This window comes from Malus sylvestris, chromosome 3 (assembly GCF_916048215.2).
Source record: "Malus sylvestris chromosome 3, drMalSylv7.2, whole genome shotgun sequence".
Classification (NCBI taxonomy): Eukaryota; Viridiplantae; Streptophyta; class Magnoliopsida; order Rosales; family Rosaceae; genus Malus; species Malus sylvestris.
Window position 1 is genome coordinate 9,723,693 of NC_062262.1, and position 18,284 is coordinate 9,741,976.

General features: G+C 36.4%; 1 pseudogene; it reads right to left on the minus strand.

The window, feature by feature from the left end:
* Positions 1-11,155: 11,155 nt before the first annotated feature.
* On the minus strand, positions 11,156-13,796 carry LOC126616949 (uncharacterized; annotated as a pseudogene).
* Positions 13,797-18,284: the final 4,488 nt, after the last annotated feature.

The following is an 18,284-nucleotide window of genomic DNA, read 5'->3' on the forward strand; positions in this document are numbered from 1 at the left end:
TCTACCTTTTATTGGTTGATAAACCAATGAAATCTTATATTTGTGAGAGATTTTTTTGTCACCATTCCATCACCTGGTGAACATTTCTTGGACCAATCGATATTTTTTAACACAAACAAAACATCTTTTAAGCAGGATACATAATTGAAAATATATTTTTTCCGAGACACTATGATTTTTGCGAGATAGAATTCCTCTTTGTTTGTCGAGAAGAAAAATATTGAAGAGATTTTTTAAAGTGGAATTTTTGTATATTCTTTACAATTTAACATTAGTTTTTGGGTAAATTACATAATACCTCTCAGGTTTAAGGTTTATTACAACAACCCCATACAACATCTTTAAAATATTTCATTTTCATACATTACGTACTATTTTATTTCAAAATAATACTTCCATTATATTTTCCATCCATTGATCCGTTAAGCGCTGACGTGGCTGGCACATTTGTGCCACGTGGTTGCCAAATGTGTGACACGTGGCAAAAATAATAATTTTTAAAATTTTTTAAAACCTAAATCTTCTAAAAAATAAAAATCAAAAATCAAAAGCTGAAAGAAAACCCCCACCCCCGTGAACCCCCCCAAACCAGAAACCCAGAAAGAAACCTCCCCCCTGGAGACCCTCCCTCCCCCACGACCCACCTCACCCAGAAACCCACATTCCTCCCTCCGCACCCACCCTCTTCCCTCCTCTACACACCCCTAGGGGTGGATTTTTTTGCCAAATTGCCATGCCAACCGAATTGCCAACCGTGCCATACCGATTTTGTGCCAAATTTTTTGTACCAATCGGTAATGGTATGGTATTGTACCGTACCGAAATTTCATGATACGGTATTGGTAATGGATACCATTACCACGGTATTACCGTACCATACCGAAAATACAATATAATTTATAATTTATATAATACATAATTATATAACACATATTTATAATATTCCAATAATTTGAAAATAAAACCCTACTTATATTAGCATTGTTGTTGGTGACTTTGATCTCTTAAAATTGTGGAAATCAAACACAAAAGAGTTCCTAATTCTTTCACAAATAGCCAAAATATGTTTGTAACCCCCACTTCTACTGTTGCTAGTGAAAATACATTTAGTCTAGGGAGGAGGGTTGTGAACCCTTTTAGGGTATCATTGACTCCTAAAATAATGGAGGCACTAGTGTGTACTAGTGGTTGGCTTAGGGCAGGTGGAGTAAACTTCTACAAGGACCAACGGAAGATATGCTTCAATTTTACAAGGAAATAGAAGAAGAGAAAACAAGAAAGATATGCTTTAATTTTTTTAGTAAATTTGTTATTAAATGGTTTTCAACTTTAATTCTTCTTGCTACTAATTAATATGTTTTCTTTGTTTGTAATGTAGGCTTGACACAAACTCAATCTTCTACAAGTTCAATGCCTCCTCCAAAAGCTTCGACATCTCAAGCTTGAATAACTGATCAATGAATTCTCTTTTTTGAAGTTTACTTCCAATTTTCATTTGGTTTGAAACTTTAATTTCTATTTGGATTGTTAACTTCTATTTGTTTTGGTTCGTAACTTCTATTTGCATTGTAAGCTTAATTTTCATGATGAATCTTGATGCTTCATTTGAATTATTATGTGTGTGAATTGTGAATGATGAATAATAGATGAATTTAATCTATAATGTATGAGATAAAGGTACAAACAAAAAGTTTTGCCCTTGAATTGGGTTAAAAAAACAAAAACATATTTTGTCCCAAAACAAAATGGCAATTACCATTGCCATACCATGCCAACCAAACTTACCGAACTTCGGTATACCGAAAGTTTGGTACGGTAATGGTAATAGATTTTACCAAACCGAAATTTTGGTATGGTAATTGGTACAAGGGTTTTGGTACGGTAACCGTACCGAAACCACCCCTACACACCCCCACTCGTTAAATCCACACCAATTCCTCCCACCTCACGAACCTGGCTAAGGCGACGTACACAGGATCTGGGTTCTTTTTTTTTATTTATTTTTTATTCTTTTCTGGGTTGCAGGTAAGGGGTCGTGGGAAGAAGATGAAGATGGGTGAGAAGAGAGGGGAAGAGGAGGGGAGAAAGACGAACCGAAGGGTTTTTTTTGTGGGTTGCAGGGGGAAGAAGAGAGGAGGAGTAGGGGGATAAGGTTTCTGGGTTTGGGGGTTGTAGGGAGAAGAGAGGAGGAAGAGAGGGGATAAGGTTTCAACTCCTTTTTTTTTTTTTTTTTTTTTTTTAATTTAGAAGATTTAGGTTTTAAAAAAAAAAAAAAAATTTTGCCACATAGCACACATTTGGTAGTCACGTGGCACAAATGTGGTAACTACGTCAGTGCTTAAAGGATCAACGGATGGAAAATCTAACGGATGTATTATTTTGAAATAAAATAGTATGTGAGGTATGAAAGTGAAATGTTTTAAAGATGTTGTATAGGGTTGTAATAAATCTCAAATATGAGGGGTTATTATGTAATTTTTCCTTAATTTTTATATTAATATTATAAAAATTGTGCAAAAAAAATATAAATTAACGGAAAATTTTATAGAAAATCTTATTTTTCGAAGATTACCTCATTTGTCTTTGCCAAGAAACTTGCGAGGTTGCCAAAGAATCATCCATTCATTTCCGTATTCGAGAAAAGAGGAGAGAGAGAGAGAGAGAGAGAGAGAGAGAGAGAGAGAGACAGTGATGTTTCATGGATTGTGCAATCTGAACTGTCTGACTGATGTAAAAGCCAAAGTTGTTGCAGCAGGAGCAGGCTTTGGATTTGGAGTTAGTGGAGTTTTCAACATATTCTGCTATCATTACATCTTATTTTCAGGTAGATATTCTTGGAATATTTTAATCTCGGGATTATTATTAAACTACCTAGGAATAAATTGATTATTATAATTATAATTATAATCGAAACTTGATAGGGTTTGTCTTCTTCCCAAGCGATACAAATTTCAGTGCAGCATGACTGCATGAAACACTATTTTCTTATATTTTATTTGTATTATAGCAGAACAAATCCAAGTTAGGATTTGGGCGTGAAAGAATTAGTCAGCACAGCAGCGTCTGTTTGAAAATTTCATGGAGTAGTTGTGTGACTAGTGTCTGGCTTTTATTTTAGAATATAGTTTTATGGTAATGTTAAGGGGGCTTTGTTAAAAATGAGATTTTTCATGTATAAAACATTATACAAAAAACATAAGGTAACAGAAAGTCATATTTTTGAAAGAGTTGCGTAACATTTCTCTAGTTTTATAATTAATTAATTTATTCATTTGAGAAAATTGAAAAACATTTGAATGATCGTGCGTATGCTATCCCTTTTTGTGTCTGATTTCTAATTATTTGACATGTATTCCGTCCATTAACTCAGAAAGTAACATTGTTAATGAATAATAAAACAATAACAAAGACCAAAAATAAAAAGCTGGGGAAGCATAGTAGCCACTCAAATCCCTCATACGACTTTGATGGTCACCTCACCTTACCGTCCACTATTCCTTCGTCTCTTTACAAATGTCCAACCATCACATGAGCCACATCCAAACCCCATTCAGTTATCCACCTTTCCTTCAACCACCATCACAACCCCCTCCTCATCCTACGTCTCCTCCCTTCTTGATCATCCGTCGAACTTGAGTTTGATAATTGTGGTTTATGGGTTTCAATTTGTTATAGTTTCTCAATCTGATTTCTCTCTTTTTAATTCATAAGATACATGAATAACTCATCTTCCCATTATTATCTGGGACAGGGGTGCGGGGAGTATTGTTATGTGAGTGAGACGCTGTGGTGTGGTAAATTGTGGTTGTAGAAGGAATCATTGGGATGGGAAAGGGTGTTGAAATGTCCCACCCGTATCTATGAGTAATAGAAGAGTTTAAGTACCCTAATCCCATTCCAACTAATACCGAGACATTTTATGATAAAACTCTACACCTGGTGGAGTGGGCATGTGGTAATTATCAAGTTGAGGATAATATCGGTGTTGTTGAAGTAGGTTGTTGACCCATCTCTTTGATAATTCTACATGGTATCAGAGCCAGGGAGCAAAGTCGTACCGTACTGCCAAGTGATAGGTGGGTCCTCTTGGCCGCTCGCGATGATGGTGGGTCCCTTGGCCCCGCGTGACACACCCCGACTGAGATCGAGGCATGCTGGCCGTCACGTGAGGGTGAGGTAGCCATGTGCACAGTGCGAAAACAATAAAGATAAGAAATATACGAATAAATAAAAACCAAAAGCTACTAATGTGCACTAATAAACAGGAAGTGCTAGGAGTGAGATACAAGTGTAAATACTCCTAATCAGAGCATAGAAATTCTAGGTGCAGTCCAGTATGACAAGTACTAGTTATACAGTACTAGAAGATGTCCTACAAATATTTTATTTTGTCAGAACCGCTGAGATCCTCAATGCCACCAACAACAAGTCTACATAAAACTTGGAGGGGCACAAAACAAAGTATGTGAGTGGGCAAAAACAAAGCTTTCAAAATCATTTCATTATCACACGCTCTAACCCCTCGCCGTAAAACATGTATAATTTTCCCAGAAATAGAATATAAACATATGCGTAAATATATATGTATATATTGATTCAAATCATGCTTCACATCTTCATATTCATAAGTATGCCATACCAAAACATAAAATAGAATAATTCAGGTGAGAATAAATTCATGGAAAACAACATATTAGCCGGAACCCTTATAGAAGTATGTACGGCTGAATTCATAGCTCATTAGTCAATTTAGCCGGAGTCACTACAATGACCTATACGACACTACACTGCACATAAGTCGGAACCACTAAAAGGATTGTACGACAAAACTGAGTGTAATATAATTATGCTCAATACTACGCTCTCATGATAGCTAGGCGATAAATCGCTAGTCACCTACGAGTCGGAACCACCTATGATGGTCTGTACGACAAGACTGTGCACCTAAATTGGATCCAATGTGAGCATAGGGTGCGGGAGGTGACATTATAAACAGGCATGTACCATATCTCTGACTAAATCACAATCACACAAGGTGCAGGTTTATGAGCTATATGCTTCTCAATTAATCATAACCGTGATTCACATCACAATTCATAAATTCACCTGGGCTTACCTGAGCGTCCACAGCACCACAATTATATATTATTCATACAATTCTAACTCATGGTTTAAGCATAAATCAATAGGCATGGCATTTTCAAAGCATAACTCATTAAAATGCATTTTCTGGGAAAATATCAAGCATATACATATATACTTAAAACCAAAAGTCCACTCACTGGTATGTCGAAGGGTTGTAGCCCCCGAGTCGCCCTTGACTGCACTCGTCCTCAGGATAAGTCTCCCCTATATGCGAAACAACTATAAAAACGTTAATTTTAAGCACATAACCAACACTAGCTAATAACTTCTCATACATTGATCAAATGGGATGTTTGAATATGCCAACGTGATCTACACAACCTCATGAACATCCCCATATTTTTAGAAAAAATTTCTGACCCGCCACGCGCGGGCACATGCCGTGCACACTAACGGTAACCGTAACGGCGTTAGGGAATATTCCATTAAAAAGTAGCATATACCATTAAAACTAACCTGACGCCGTTGAAATATTCCATCAAACTTGACAGAATATTCTGTCGTCTCCTTCCTTGGTTCGCCGAACCGTCTCCGTCGCCGGAAAAACTGGAAAAACTTTAAACTTTTATAACTTAGTCATTTTTCATCCAAATTTCATGAAATCAGTACCAAATTGAAGCTCTTAACTTATAGAACATTCCCTTACCCGTTTTAGGACCTAAAACTCACGGGATCTTGCCGGAAAAATCCACGATAATTCGGCCAAACTTAAAACTCGTCAATTTCACGATCCCGACGTCCAATTTACTTGGTTTTTCTTCTCCGAGCTTTGTAGGGATGTTTTAAAACTTCCTACAAGCTTCAAATCACCTGAAACGTCCATAATTACGACCACATGAACAGTGCATCAAAATTGAGATTCTGAGTTCTTGGGTTTTCGAGGGTTTCACTTACCAAAAATGGTATGGATAAGCTCATGGGCTTGCAAAGAACCCAAAGATCACTTCCCCAGCTTCAATCCGTGACTGGAAGTGAAGGTTTGAGGGTTGTCCGTACAGGTTGTACAGAAATGGAAGAAGATCCGAGAAAGGGAGGAGAGAGAAAGGTCAACGAGAGGTGTGGGTGTGTGTGTGTGTGGTCCAATTTGGGTCACTAATCACAACCAAAAATTACTAACTTTAAGTTCCAAAACCTTAGGAACTAACCAATTAAGTTTAAACCCAAACTTAGCCACAACACCATATAACAAACTCAATGTCCTAGGGCAATTTAGACATTTCACACCATTGAAACTAATATTTCAGGACGGGCTGTGACACCGCATGTTGGGTGAGTCCCCTTGGCTCCACATGGTTGTCGATGTGTGCATCTCTCACGTGTGACCCACTAATTGGGACCCACGTGAGGGGGCATGTTGAAATGTTCCACATCTACCGTATCTATGAGAAAAGAGGAGTTTAAATACTCTAATCTCACTCCAACTAATACCAAGGCCTTTTGTGATAAAACATCACACTTGACGGATTGGGCAAGTGGTAATTATCAAGTTGTGGATGGTATCGGTGTTGTTGGAGTAAGTCGTTGGCCCGTCTATCTAATAATTCTATAGGATGATGAAGAGGACACAAGTGGCCGAGGTGGCTAGTGATATTGCCTGTTTGTTTATGTATTTTTATTTATGTATTTTGATATATTTAAACTTGGTTTTAAGTTTTGGTCTAAGTGGATGGACACATTTCAACCAATTAAGGACTAGACACAAATGAAATACAAAAACGGGGACAACAAACCGTGACCCATTTTTATTGGAATGGGACAATAATTTAAGAAGGGAAAAAATTTCAATTTGTCATATGAACTTATACATCTATTTCAATTTGTCATATAGACTAAAAAATTTCAGCGATTTGTTATATCAACTTTTCTAAATCATTAATTTGTCATATCATACTAATTGCCTTAAGTTTTTCATCCCAAATAAGTGATATGGCATTGCACATGACTTGTTATAAGGTTATTTTTGACATTTCAACTCCCCACTACCCTTCAAGATAGTTTTGGACATTTCAACACTTCTTTTATCTACATGATTGACCACGTTGAATTCTCAAAGATTGCAATTAGCTAAACTTCATGTTTTTGAGAGTAATATACTTTTTAAGTAGTTCATTATATGCTTTTGAAACGAATGCATCATATTTTTCTACTAGCAAAAATTTCGAGGTTTGTATCATAGAGGACATTTAAACACAGAGGTCAAAAGTCTGAAATCAATTTATCATTCACTCTTTAGTGTGTGTATATATATTTTTGTACAAAAAAAATGTGGAAAGAGGTCAAAAGTCTAAAATAACCTTGACCACAACTTATTTGGATAAAAAAAACTTAAAAGAATAAGCTGAAAAAATACGAAAATTTTAAAAATTAATATGACAAATCATTTTAAATTAATATGTCAAAAAATTTCCCATTTAAAAATAGAAGATGAGAAGAACCAACAACTTTAATTTTGTTTTATATGGTTTGGTATGTTTGGATTGTGGCAGGATCTTCAATGACAAAGGGTCGTTATATGTGAAGGATATATGGATTGTCGAGTTAATCAAAATCATATTGTACTGAATAAAATATTAGAAAAAACAACAACGAAATACCCTTGCTTGCTTTTGCAAGTATGAAACCAGCTTTTCCCCCCCAAAATATATAGGCTTCAACTAAACTAATTTTGAGAAAAGAAAAACTTGAACCACCCAAGTGGGAATCGAATTTGGGGCTGGGAAAAAGAGAGACATTACGAGGAATTGAGTACACAATATAGGCAACTTTATTCTCTTTGGTCTACATGGATATTTTTTGTATTTTAAGATTTGGATTTCAGTATTTTAGTAGAAATGAGATCTTCAAAGGAAAACCTTAAAGGTGAAAGGTTGAATCATCAAAATACAATGTGGAGTTGGCCCCACAAAAGATTCCTTAGAATCTCAGATAAACTTATTTGAGGGATCCCACAACATAAGGGGATTGGGAATGAGATTGTTGCCCCAAAAAAAGAACGAAAAAAAAAAGACAAAATGGGATTGAAATTATTGCCTAAAAATGAGAAGAGAAATGCCTGTTAACCATAGTACAGTAATACTCTGTATTGTACATAGAAGATTAGAGAGACTTATGAAGAATAAGATCAAAGAAGGAGACAGAAAGAGAGCGAGAGTTTTTAGGGAAAGAAAGAAATATTTGCATGTATTTTCCTTACTGAATTTGATCAATACAATCACCCCTATATCTTGTGCAAGATTCTGTTACATTTTATCTTTATCTTTTAAATCCATACAACTTGGACTAACTAACTAACCAACTATTGTAATCTAGCCTTTCATACATTGACAGATGTCACAATCCTAATGACTTGAGTATATACTCTAACATCCCCCCTCAAGCCCAAGTTTGGATGAACCAAGCATGAGGTTGCTGCAATGTGTACTGAAGAGAGGTGCATTGAGTCTTTTAGTTAAGATGTCTGCAAACTGTTAAGAAGGAGAAACAAATTGTACTAGTAGCTTCTTGCTTGCAACCCTTTCTCGCACGAAGTGAACATCAACTTCAATGTGTTTAGTCCGCTGATGGTTTACTGGATTAAAAGAGAGTGTTATAGCAGACATATTATCACAAAACAGTATTCGAGGATCTGAAATTTTGAGTTGCAAAAATGTAAGTAACTGTTGAATCCACTCCAATTTAGTAGTTGTTGAAGACAAAGCTCTATATTCAGCTTCAATGGATGAATGAGAAACTGTTTGCTACTTCTTTGAAGACCAATAGATGAGATTGTTGCCAAGAAAAGCAACCAAACCTATAGTATAGTGCTTATCATTGGGGCCCTAGCCTAATCAGCATCACTAAAAGCTTTAAGAAACAACTCTTCTTTACTATAATTAATCCCTTGAGACAAAGACCCTTTGAGATACCTCAAAATACGTTTAACTGTAGTGAAATAAGATATCATTGGAGCTTGCATAAACTGACTAACCTGATGCACAAATAATGCTATATCAGGTCTAGTAAAAATAAGATATTGCAAAGCACCAACCATACTCCGATAAAGGGCAAGATTGTTGAAAGGCTAACCATATAGGGGTACTTAGAATCCTCAAACCCTGGAGGTTAAGACATATAAACCTCCTCATTCAAAATGCCATGAAGAAAAGTATTTTTCACATCTAGCTGTCTCAATGGCCAATTATAGTGAGCAGCAAAAGCAAGTATAAGTCTTACAGTTATTGGTTTAACAACCGAGCTAAATGTCTCACCATAGTCCAAACCTTCTTCTTGACTAAATCCTTTGGCAACCAAATGATCCTTTTGTCTAGCAATACTCCCATCAGCATTTCTTTTGACTTTAAAAATCCATTCCCAACTAAATTCTTGTGAGGTGGAAGATCAACCAAACTCCATGTCTTCTGTGAATAAAGAGCATTAAGCTCTTCCTTCATTGCATTAAACCACATTAGAACTTTCAATGCAGATTTATACGTGGCAGCTTTAGTAGTAGTCAAATCAACCACTATAGAGATGTTTGCAGAAGCAAAAAGAACTTTTTTTTAACAATCCCACTCATGGATCGTGTTTTCATGGGATGTAAATTCAATGGTGGTATGTCAAGCACCACTTGTAGACTTTCAGAACTATATTCAGAAACCACAAGAGCTGGATAATCTTGGGCAGCAATGGACTAAGGTGGTAATGATGGCTGAAGGGATATATATATAATGGAGGAGATTGTGTTTGGGGAGATTAAGGTGGTAATGAATCAGGTACATGTACTGAAGGAAGAACTGATGATGAAGAAACTACTACATTTTGCAAGGTAGGCATCACAACAGGTAGTATGGTAGAACTACTATCTGGCTTTGAACATTGTGACTATGAACACTGTGACTTATAACTTAAAGCACTATAAGGAAAATCAAGTTCAATGAAAATGATAAGTCTTGATATATATTTTTTCCCAAGGTTGAGTTCAAAACGTATATAACCTTTATAATTGGAAGCATAACCCAAAAAATTCATTTGGCAGACTTAGGTTGTAATTTGTTGTTGTTATAGGGTTTTAAAAGTGGAAAGCAAGCACAACCAAAAACCCTTAGGTGCTGGATTTCAGGAATAACAGAGTACAAGAGTTCAAAAGGTGATTGATTTTGAAGAACACGAGATGGCATTCGATTGATCAAATAGATGGTTGTTTAGCAGGCAAAAGTCCAAAACTGAGAAGGCAAATTTGCATTATGTAAAAGTGTAATTGTTGTTTGAACTATATGTTTATGCTTTCTCTCAGCCAAACCATTCTATTCAGGGGTATAGGGACATGATTTGTGATGAGAAATGCCTTGTTTAGCAAGAAAAGACTGCATAGGTTTACTAATATATTCACCCCCATCACTTTGTAAAATCTTAATTCTTGCTGAGAATTGAGTAAAAACAAAGTGGTAGAATGTAACAAATACATAACAAAGATCGGATTTATTGATTAAAGGAAATAGCCAACAAAATCTGGTACACTCATCAACAAAAAAGCAAGGTTCTAAAAAACGCTAGGCGCTAGTCGGGCAGTGGGCTAGCGCCTAGCGCCTAGGCGGCCTAGGCGGATTTAGGTAAATTTTTTGTATATCCTGTGAATAAGTGTATATTGACACTTACAAAACATGTAGAAAATGTACAAAAGAAATATTTCTTTCAACAAATGAAGTACTAATCATATGGTATACTTGAGAACAAGGCAGTGCTTGCAACCACTGAAATGAAATGTGATTTCCAATCTTATGTCCAATGAATGAGCATTCTCAAACTTAGACACTGCTTGTAACTTGTAAGTATGGAAGACTAGAACTATGGAAACATTCAAGTCCAACACTACTACGTCAAATGTACAAATGTTGCACAAACATTTCACATAATAGAATTAACATCAGTGAGTACAAATGATGGGCATACATTTCATAGAATTAACAACGAGTCAAATGTTCGAATGCTACACATGCAGACACTGACATAAAAGAAAATTGAGCTACAAAAGTTACTGGGCATCAAACTCTTCTTCACCATATCCCTCCAAGACTCTCTTCGTGTCAGATTCGAACTCAATTTCTTCATCATCTCCTTCTTCTTCCGTGTCCTCATCCGATATAAAATCTTCTTCATGAAGTTCTCTTACTTCAATATTTTTAGAACTGCCCCTAGGCTCTAGGGAACTACCTACCTCCGATGTCTCTCCAATTCCCAAGCCAAGCTCAAGCTCTTCATCACCACCCTCCACAATCCATCCTCGAGCCATACTAGCTTCACTTGCAAGCAATATGTCCACCTTCTTCTCCTTCTCTCTTTTCTTCTTGTTCATAATCCTTGCATTAAATTGGACATAGACTAAATTATTTAACCTTGTTGTATCTAGTCTATTCATTTTCTTTGTATGTATACCTTCAAAAGAACTCCAATTTCTTTCACAACCAGATGAACTTGTAGTCAATGAGAGTATCTTTATAGCCATCCTTTGCAAATTACGCACACCATTTCCATAATTATACCACCATGCAACTAATGAAGAAAAAAAAACACACAATTAGTAATGAAAAATAAGTAGTAAACTCAAATTTAATAAATAAAATATAAGCATATGTGAATATTCATACCCGGATTATAGTTTTCATCATTCTCAGCGCATTCAAGTTCGGCCAAATGTCTTCCAAATCCACCTTCTTTTACTCTATACTTATGCATCTCAACATTTATCACTTGGTTTTGAACCTCATAGTTATCGGGGAAGAACTTCTCAACACAAGTAAAGATCCCCTCCATGACAATTGGATCATGTTGTATGCTTTGATTTTTGAAGAAATAATAAGGGTTCAAGAGGTAGCCCGCCAAATGCAATGGACTATCAAGTCGCTCACGAGCTTTTTCATCAATAATTTGAAGAATTGGTTGATAGTTGGCCTCATTGTTCTTGAATGTCTCTTTAATCTCCATCTTTGCTTTTTGTAGCTTTCCATACAAAAACCCCATTGATGGCTTCTTATCCCCATCCACAATTCGAAGTACCTTGAATAAAGGTTCAAACACTTTCAAGCAAAGTAAGACCCCACTCCAAAAATGTGAACTCAATACAGTAGCATATGCCACTTTCCCTTTTGTAGTCTTGACATGTTTGCATTGTTCCCATTCTTCACTAGCAACCATAACCTTCAAGTCTTTTTTCTTATCCATCAAACTTTGCAATGTGAGGAAAGAAGTTGCAAATCTAGTGACTCCGGGCCTTATTATGTCTCTTTTCTTGGTATGCTTCCTCATCAATGCCAAAGTTTTATGATGTGCATAAATGAAGATAGTGAAAGCCTTTGCCTTGTCAATAACTCCTTTGAACCTAGGGAGATTACCAATCCCTTGAAGCATGAGATTCAAAGTATGAGTTGCACATGATGTCCAAAACATATTCGGCCTCTTTTTTTTCATCATGTTTGCCGCCGCCATATTGTTAGAAGCATTATCGGTTACCACTTGAATCACATTTGGAGGCCCAATTTCTTCAACACACTTGTCAACATATTCGAAGATATATTCCCCGGTGTGTGCTTCACTAGAGCATTCCTTAGAAGAAAGAAATATGGTGCCTTCCTTGCAATTGACACATAAATTCATTATGCTTCTTCTTTTTCGGTCACTCCAAGCATCGATCATGATTGAGCAACCATTCAAAGCCCACTCTTCTTCATGTTTCTTGAGTGACTTTTTTACTCTTTCTACCTCTTCTTTCAATAATGGCTCCCTTAATTCATATTGGCTTGGAGGTAGGTAACCCGAGCCAAATTGACCAACTGCTTCCATCACACGCTTGAAGCTATCATTATCAATAGCATGGAAAGGAATACCGGCTTCATACACCCATCGAGCCACATATTGATCCACTTGATGTGTTCTTTCTTTCCAAATTGCATCATGGATGTTTTGTTGCCGAGTCTTCTTACTTTCCTCATTTGAAGAATTGGGATTGATGGATGATGCAAACTTATCCATAGGTCCAAGAGTGCGAGGCCTTTTCCTTGACCCAATCACTTCAATGTCTTCTTCTTCTTGAATTTGTTGAAGTTGCACCTCTTCCCTCACTTCCACAATGTGTTTATCCCTTTATTTCTTCTTATTTTTTGCTTCTTCTAATGCGGCTCGACATTTGGCTTTATCTTCATCCGAAGACTTTGTGCATGCCACTACATTTCCCCTTATGTTGGCTACATGTTGTTTTAATCTATGTACTCCACCACTAATCATTTTGTCACACAACTTACATTTCACCTTATCTGAGTTTGTAGGATTTGCCAAGATCCCATATTCCCATCCCACATCTTCCAAGCTACGCTTCAACACATTTTCAGATTGGGAGGAGGATGACATTGTAGTAGATGCTCCAGAAGATAAAGTACCAGTCATCATCACGCAAGAGAAGAAACAATCCTAAAATTCATATAAAATAAACATTACAAACTTTTAGGTATTAATCTCCCACAAAAAATTATCATAGTATAATAACTTATAAGCCTAGTTAGCCAACTCAGATTGATGATCAGAACTCAGAAGTATAACTAAATGAAATGGAAAAACAGTTCAAGAACCTGCCAGTTAACCAAACCAAATTGCTGATGCAGAATTCCACTCAACTGATGCATATTGCTGTCATAGCTCTGAGAATAGCTAACTAAACCAATCTAACTCTAAAGGCAGCCATCATAAATTGGAAAGCTCATTCGACAAAAGGCTATATTAAAAAAAGGTTCATGTATATGCCCAATTATACAAACAATTGTGACAGACAATGTTCTTGTTTATAAATATATGCAGATTGGGTCCTCACATGCATCTATATATAATTATTAATTGATACACAATTAGGCTAAGAATCTAAGATAGTAAGATGTGCACCTGGATCTAGCAAACAACCAGCACGAAAATAATACTATCAGAATTTCTTTCAATTATCAGTAGACAAATAAGTTAACAGATTGTCAGATTCCCCTCAATACAATTGGTTTCAAATCCAAAACTCTGTAATTTTTTTTTCCAATACCTTAACAAATTCAACATTTACAAATTTGAAATCTGTAGAACAAAAACTCACTTTTTTGGGGCTTCACAGCCTTCGTTGTTGACTGTAGCTGCAGAGTGCAGTGCAGCAGATGAGGAAGAAGAAGAAGACACGAAGTCGTGCAGCGGTGCAGCAGGTAAGTGCAGTGCAGCAGATGAGGAAGAAGAAGAAGACATGAAGTCGTGCAGCGGTGCAGCAGGCGAGTGCAGTGCAGATGAGGAAGAATCGAGGAAGAGACGAAGTCGTACAGCGGTGCAGGTTGCATTGCAGATGAGGAAGAACGAAGAAGAAACGAAATGGGCGAATGGCGAAGAAGAGATGCAATGGTGCAGATTCTGAAATTAGGTCACGGGATAGAATTAGAATTCAATTTAGAAAAAGAAACTTAGAATAGAAAAAAAAAAAAAAAAAAACGGCCCAGCTCCGCCCAGCCGCCTAGCACCGCCTAGCCTGCCTAGAGCTCGGCCGATTTTTCAATCCGTTTTGCCAGAAATCACCTCGGTTGGTGCCCGCCCAGCGCCTAGGCGCCGCTTAGGGCGTTTTTTAGAACACTGCAAAAAAAGACATAGTATTTGAAACCATCCACAGATACACTAGGTACATGTCCCCACAAATCACTATGCACAACTTCAAAGGGAATTATAGATTTTGCAGAAGCAGGAGAAAAATGAAGTTTATTAAATTTGCCTTCTAAACAACTCTGATAAACAATAGGAGACACATCTGGTTCAACAACAACTTTAGACTTTCTAAGTATAAGAGAGACTATAGGATTTGAAGGGTAACCTAGTTTGCAATGCCATAAGGTTGAATTCACAGTATGTCTAAGAAGAGCAATGTCTTGATAGCTTGTAAGTGAGATGATGGACCTGATGGAAAACCTAGTACGGAAGGAATTGGATACAATCCACTGTTGCAGAGCCCTTTATACAAGATTCTCCCTGTGGTTTTGTCATGAATCCAAAAACAATAAGCATCGAATATCAACCAACAATTGTTGTCAAGACATATTCTATGAACTGACAACAAATTATGAGACAATTTAGGAATGTAAAAAACAAAATTCAATTTGAGAGACTGTGAAGATGGCCGAATAAGAGAATTCCCAATATGAGAAGCTTGCAAACCTTCCCCATTTGCAGTTTGAACAATCTCATTATTTGGATATAGAGATGTCAGAGGCAAATTGCTAAGGTCATGTGTCATGTGATTAGTTGCACTAGAATCTGTCAACCAAACTTGTGAGGATACATAATTGGACATAATAGGAGCATATGAAGTAGAAGCATTCATATTGGCTGGAGCATATGCAATAAAACCAGTCATATGTGCAGAAGAATTGAGATTTTGGGAAACAGTCAAAGACATCATGTTCAGCATATGGGGCATATTAGGAGAAACCATATGCATCATAGAGGGCATATACGGAGGCTACATATATCTAGGAAAAATAACTTGCATAGTAGTCATCTGTAAAGGATGAGGTATGTTCTTATTTATATGAAAACAGGTTTTAGCAGTATGGTTACTTCGATCACAAATTTGACAATTCTCAGAAGACTAGTGTTTCTGTAAACACAAGTAGCAGCACTATGACCTTGTTAAGAACATAACTAACATAGGATAGTGGACGAGGATAGACCATTGTGAAACTAGAAAGGATGACCAAGAATTCCAGGAGTAAAATCATGAACAACAGGTTTTGAATTGTAATACCTTTGCCCCTAATTATTATAGTATTTCTGGCCCTGCAAATTTTCAGCTTTACCTTTACCCTTGAATTTAAACTTGTGACCTCCATTCAAGAAAAGAGATTGACCATAATTACCATTGAAACCATTTGAAGCTTGAAACCCAAAATGAAAAACTCCCTGAGACTTGGAAGATGAAGCCCCAGAATTAGAACCTTTATTCTTTGCAAATAGTAGAAAATGGTAGACTTTGACTGCTCTCAAGAATGCCTTCCTCTGCAAGCAACTGAGCACGAAATTCTTTAAGAGAAATTACATTCTCTCTGCCACGAATTACACAGCGAAATGTATTATACTCCGCAGGCAAACCATCCAAAGCCAAGATAACAATATCCTCATATTCAAAATTAACCCATGCAGCCGTAAGATAGTCCATTGCCTCTTTAATCCATTGAAGATACTGAGTTACAGAATTTGCCCCTTTCTTGATAGTCTGAAGATTAGACTTGAGTTGAAAGATTGAAGTCTTGCTAACAATAGAAAAACGTTCTTGAAAACGAACCCACAAATCTCTAGCATTTGTACTACCAATTGCACAAGAAATGGCAACAAAAGGTAAAGTTGCAATAACAAGCTACATAAGAGCTCTATCATACATCATCCATACTTTGTAATCATCTAACTCAATTCTTGAATCAATGTCAATTGATGAAACTTCAGAATCACTGGAAAAAGTAGACAAGAATTGAGGTGGACAACAAGTCGAACCATCAATAAAGCCCATGATCTCGTATCCTTCAAGCATCAATTGCATCTAAAAATGCCATTGAAGATAGTTGGAATCATCCAACTTAACCGACACAAATGATGATATAGAAGAAATTAACCCAGTAATCAGAGATTGCAAAATTTGCAATTAAGAAACAGTAACCATTGTGAAGAATTTTCTCTAAGGAATAAGAACAAACATTTGGTGGGCAAGAACTACCCTTCCATCAATATGGGATCCATTCTCAAAACGTCCCCTCACATGTGGCGAATTTTCAAGCTTAACATGTGGACAACACAATGGGGTAACGTGGAGTGCGTGTAGCCGTTTGGCTTCACACGTGGGACAACCTGACTCTGATACCATGTTATCCATAGTGCAGTAATGCTCTGTATTGTACAGAGAAGATTATAAAGACTTATGAAGAAGAAGATCGAAGAATGAGACAGAAAGAGAGAGAAAGAAATCTTTGCATTTATTTTCCTTAATAAATCTGATCAATACAATCACCCGTATATCTTGTGTAAGATTCTGTTACATTTTATCCTGATCTTCTAAATCGATACAACTTGGACTAACTAACTAACCCACTCTTGGAATTTAGCCTTTCACACATTGACAGATGTCACAATCCTAATGACTTGAGTATATACTCTAACAATGCCAAGGGAATTCTCTCAAAAGTGGAACTCTTTGACACCTCATGTTTTTGGCACAATATTTTATAATGTTGACTAGGAATTAAAGTTAAATTGTGAGGTGGTAGAGAGTTTTTAAAGAATCCTACTTTTGAAATAGCCCCTTAGCATTTCTCAAATGAAAATTGTCATTGATTCTCCGAAAATGTCATTTGCACTCCTTCAAGTGAAATTTGTACCCTTGTATCTTTACACGGGAGGAGTGCAAGATTTTTTTAGAGTAGGATCCGTTAGGCAGATTGAGAGGTTTAATTAGTACATATAAACGAGAATGCACATATGTGTTTGATTCAGTGGCAGAGCTTCCTGATAAAGTAAGCAGAGCTGTTGGGCCAGAGGTTTGAGCAGGAATGTTGCATTTTGATGCCTAGATCAATGGTCAAGATGGAATTGTGGGACTATAGTCACATGTGACAATAGGGAGGTTACGTTTTATATAAGGGAACTTTCATGAAAAGGGTTTAGGCAAAGTTTATTTTAATAAAAAAATCATGCTATAACTTTATTTAATTAAAAAGACTTACAATTTAATGAAAAACCATTAAATTTTAATAAAATGACAAAATAACTTAAATTTTAATGAAAAAGACATAATTTTAATATTAAAAAAAATTTGACGCGCGCACAAACTATTTATGAAACTTTCCACATTGTTTATGAACTTACTAGACTGTTTATGAAAACTTAGGACACTATTTATGAAACTTACTATACTGTTTATGAAAATATAGTCAGACTTAGCAACCATCTAGAACCTGCGATACCATGGATTAATCAGAATTTGCAATTTTCTCAAACAATTCACTTTGTATTGAAAAAGGCAGTTAATGGACTTGATTTGATTTGATATTGTTCCCTTCTATTATGGGCAAACCTTCCCTTATGCAACCTTGTTCCATCAAGCTATAGCTTTC